This window comes from Perognathus longimembris, chromosome 1 (assembly GCF_023159225.1).
Source record: "Perognathus longimembris pacificus isolate PPM17 chromosome 1, ASM2315922v1, whole genome shotgun sequence".
Taxonomy (NCBI): domain Eukaryota; kingdom Metazoa; phylum Chordata; class Mammalia; order Rodentia; family Heteromyidae; genus Perognathus; species Perognathus longimembris.
The window spans coordinates 85777267-85782594 of NC_063161.1; positions in this window are offsets into that span (position 1 = coordinate 85777267).

Here is a 5328-nt window from a genome sequence, read left to right on the forward strand (position 1 = left end):
ATCTGTTTAAATTACCTGGATCTGCTAAGACGTGTCTTGGAGGTTTACTTTGAAAGCTCATCTCTGGGGAGCCAGTAGAGTGGCCCAAACCCTTGAGTGCTTTGGCACGCTCTCTAATTTCTGGAATGGTATACTCAGGCCCAGCACATGTCTCATCAATAAAAATTTCATAAGGAAAAGTGTGCACAGGAGGATGGATTTTGTCCTTGACTAGTCTCTTCCAGGACCTGGAGAGCTTCTCCACGGGGGCCATGGACTTAATTAGCAGGCTGTGGTAAAGGACTTCAGTCATAGACTTTGGGGTCCCTTCTTTCTTAGTTTCTCCTTCTGCTGTAAACACAGCACATGAGAAAACTGGCTGGGAATCTTCTTTTCTTGCCCCAGCTTCATGAATGAGTGAAATGGCAGTCAGGTTTTTAGTAAGTAGTTTCTGTGCTTCCTTAAGTGAAATGCTCTGAGTTTTTAGGAGATTTGATTTCTTACTTTCCTTATTAAAATTCTCAACAGATATATATAACTCTGGCAGCTGTAGTGGAAAAACAAGAAAAAAGTCATGAAATCCATGTAAATATAATCATCTGACAGATCCCAAGGCCTGGGACAATTAAGACAACCAATAATTATATAAGCAGAAGCATTTCTCTTCCAAAAGATACCTTTGCATAGGAAAACCAAATCAATGCTAAAATGTGGAATTTTAGATATCATTATTTTTATTTATTTATTTATTTTTTTTAGATATCATTATTTATATATATCACTTAAATTCTTTTCTATAAAATAAGCCAGCTCTCAGATCTTTCTATCTCTACAATTCTGAGTGACTACCATGAAAGATAGCTCAGTGGGGCTGACTTTACTTCTTTTGAATAAGGATATATATATATATATATAATTTATTGTTATTAGTAAAGTGTTTGTTGTACAGAGGGATATCATTTCATAATTCAGATAATGAGTACAGTTGTTTTTGGACAATGTCACCCTTTCCTTTTCCCCAGTTCCGCCCTCCTATCCCTGCTCACAAGTTACACAGTTCATTTTCTGCATAATGTATATTGAATATCATATCTGCATTTGTTTACCCTCTTCCCTCCATTTCTGTGACCCTTTTTGCCTTAAAAGACAATAAAAAAGCCCCAAAACAAAGAACAGACACTACTCCCACCTAAAAACAAGCAAAAAAAAAAAACCCACCATGTTTCCATTTCCTGGAATTCATTTCAATAAATAGCTTTTCAAATGTTCAAAAGAGTTATAACTTTGGGTTCCTCACCTAAGAGTACCCTCCTTTAGTCTGTCTGTTTGTGTATGAATGCCTAGAGTCCTGTATAAGTTATCATGCCCAGATGTAATAATCTGAGTTTTTATGAATCTTAAATGTAAAGTTTCTGGTATATAATATCATAACATTTTTAAATACATACCGAACATCTCTGATATTCTAGTACCTCACTGACTGTAGTCAGACTTTCACATCTTACCAGGGACATTGTGCTGGGAGTTTATTTTATGACTCCTAAAAAATCAATAGAAGGTAAAAATTAATGATAAAAATCAGATGAAATGCAAAGAGAAGTGGGTAACATAAAAAACTGAATTTTATGAAAGGGACACTATATTTCACATTACATTTTTATTTTGTTTCCTCTAAGTTTAAGTTTTACCAATTAATTATGTTTTACTATTAGATAAACATAGAATACGAGTCTAACTAAAAGACTTCTCAGAAATATGGAAGAAAAAGGGAAATAGAATGTAAATACTTTTGAAATACATCACAAAGATAAATGAAAACAGCATAAGAAGCCTAAATGAAAAAAAGAACATAAAAAGAGAAAACTGTTGATCAGAAAAAAGAAACAGGCTCTGTTGGGGAGGTAGGTAGTATCAGAAGGAGGTTAGGTAAACAAAGAAAGTAAATGTGGTCAAAGTAGAAAGTTTGTATGTATGGAAATAAAATCTACTAAATAAAACCTACTAAAATTCTTTCAGGATATAGGGAAGAGGGAAAGAAAAAGTAATAGAAAGTATGAGATTGAAACACTGTATATATGAGGAAATGTCAAAATAAAATCGATCCTATAAAACTAATATACTATTAAAATTAATGTACATATAAAAATATGAAAATAGATTTTGTGTTCTTACCACAAAAAGTTGTTAAGGTCCTGTGTAACTCCTACCTTGATTTGACAGTTCTACAATGTACAATATTTTTCAAAATATCATGTTTTTAAACCATAAATAATAGAATTTTTATTTATCAACTAAAAGTAATAAAGACAAGGGGTGGGGGGGAGCAGGGACTCTCTAATCATAAGCCAGGCACCAGTAGCTCATACCAGTAATCCTAGCTACTCAAAAGGCTGAGATCTGAGAATCACAGTTTAAAGCCAGCCAGGGCAGAAAAGTTCATAGGATTTATCTCCTATTAAGCACAAAAAAAAGCCAGAAGTGGGGCTGTGGCTCAAGTGGTAGAGTACTAGGCTTGAGCAAAAGATCTCAAGGACAAGGCCCTCACTCACTATGAGTTCAAAAGATCTCAAGGACAAGGCCTACGCTATGAGTTCAAACCCCAGGAAATGCATACACACACACACACACACACACACACACACACACACACACACACACACTAAAAATAAAACCAAACCCAAACAACTAATTATACTTCAACTAAGTGTTTTTCTATGAAGCACCCTGACATTTTTAAGTGTATGTTCATGTTTAATACAAATTCAAGTAATCTGATATGGACTGTCTGTTTATTTTGGTCTAACATTTTGAACACCTTTTCTTTCATCTAAATAAAAGCTCATTTTTTTTTTGTATTTCAGAAAACAAAACTCAAGAAAATATTCTTCACCAAGGAGACAAAAGCTAATAATGATCAGGACAATAACATGATGAACATTTTGAGGTCATTTGCTTTGTGCCAGTTAAACACAGGACTGGGATTAAAAGTGACCGAAAGGATTAAAAGTGACTGAAAGGCCTGTACAATTGTAATTTGTCTCATCAATGAGTGGCAGTTCAATCTACTGCATTTTACTCTGGCTGGCCCTATTCTTGGCTTTGACCACTAGCAAGTGGCACTGTGTGAATGAGGCTGTGTAAGTGCAGTCTATACCTTCAGAAGCTTCATGGCTTTCCTTCACATTCTTAGAGACCAGGGGCAGTCAGTGGCCAGCATCAACCTCTGGACATGTAATAAAGTCATATCAGTTCATGAAGCCCCCGGCACCTGCAGATGATGACTCAGCTGAGCCTCAACAGAGAACCATCACCTCCATTTAGAAATGGCTAAGCTCGCCAACTTTATATGATGACAGCTATAACTGGGTTTAGAGGATGAGGATAGTCTTGGGGCTTGAATTCAGAGCCTAGCCACTGTCCTTTAGCTTTTTTGTTCAAGGCTAGCATTCCACCCCAGGCATGAAAAACCGGCATTTGGCCATTATTGTTATTTTAAGCCATGTGTCTTGGATGGATTGTTATGTAGTTACCAATACAGATATACCACAACATTTCAAATCCTTGGTTGAATTTATTTCAGCAAACCCTGTGTTGTAAATAAAGGACTGCCAATGACTGATGTAATTCTAAAAAAAATTCTATATTCTAAAAAATTAAATTAAAAACAATTAGGGATTCTTCAAAAAATGTCTACAGCCAGGTGCTAGAGTTCATGTCTGTAATCCTAGGTAATCAGGAGGTTGAGAACTGGAGGTCTGAGTTTCAAAGAGTCTAAGAGAGTGCATCTACAATAACCAGCAAAAAGCAATGTTGGAGGCATAGCTCAACTCTTAGAGCACCAGCCATGAATTATCAAGTAGAATAAGTGTTAGGCCTCGAGTTTAAGACCCAGTACTAGGAAAAAAGGGGACTATAATATGACCCTATTTTATGAAAAAAGAATATTTGGTTCATTTAAGTATGTTCATAGTAGTCTCATCTAGGACAGGACCAACTATGGGTAGTTTGTATTTTCTTCTTTAGTAATATTTGTGCTCTTGAGTATTTTACAATGATAATTTGCTACTTTGTGATTAGAAAACACATTTTAAAACTGGAAAGGAAGGGAAAGTGGTAAGGAGGGAGGGAAGGAAGGAAAGGAGAAGGAAGGAAGGAAAAGGAAAGAAGGAAAGAGGAGAGAAATAACTATAGGAAGCTATGCAATAACTTCATATTATGAGAAATAGCCTATTACTCGGGGCTTAGGAAAGGTAAATTCAGATTAGATATCTTTTGGGGTTTCATAAGCCTGCCTAGCTAACCTAGGGGTCAAACCCACAAGCAAGCCAAAGTGATTTTCTGGGGCTAGAGTGAGGATGGAGGGGATTTAAATAGCATCAAGTTTCTTTTGGGATTTCTGAAACCACTCTAAAAATTAGATGATAGTATTGGTTGAACAATTACATAATTTCTCATAGTTCTGAATAGAACACTAAAAAGAATGAATTTTAAATTAGGCATAGTGGTGCATTCCTATAATCCCAGCTACTCAGAAATCAGAGGTATGAAGATCAAGATCCAAGTCAAGCCTGGGTAAAGGCACAAGACCTTATCTGAAAAATATCCAAAGTCAAAAAGTAACATTCAACAGAAAAGTCTTTATAACACACAAACATCTCTACTCCCATCTTCTTGAAGGTCTGACTATGTAACCAGGCTGGGCTGGAATTTAGGAAAACCTTGTTTCATCTTCCTGAGATGCTGGATTATAGGCCTGGGCTATTGCACCCAGCTTTAATATACTCTTTTTTTTTTTTTTTTTTTTTTGGCCAGTCCTGGGCCTTGGACTCAGGGCCTGAGCACTGTCCCTGGCTTCTTCCCGCTCAAGGCTAGCACTCTGCCACTTGAGCCACAGCGCCGCTTCTGGCCGTTTTCTGTATATGTGGTGCTGGGGAATCGAACCTAGGGCCTCGTGTATCCGAGGCAGGCACTCTTGCCACTAGGCTATATCCCCAGCCCCTAATATACTCTTTTTAAGATATGGTTTTAACAGAATCACAGTTAAATCTGTTCTTTGCTCAGGATCCAGAATCTACTCTTTGGCCACAAGGTGGCGCTGGCTGTAAGTTTGTCTTGACTACAGGTGACTTCTTTTTTTTTTTTTTTTTTCAAATTTTTACAGGTGACTTCTTATTTAACCATTCTCCATTTTTATCTCTGAATGTTTGAATTTGATTTACAGAGGAATTATTAATTTGGCAAATAGTAATTATAATATGACAATTCTTGGGCTAAGCCTTAGTAATTCAAAGACAAACGGATTGTGTTTGAAAATAAGGAAATACTTTCGAATAATTTATAATGTTCTAA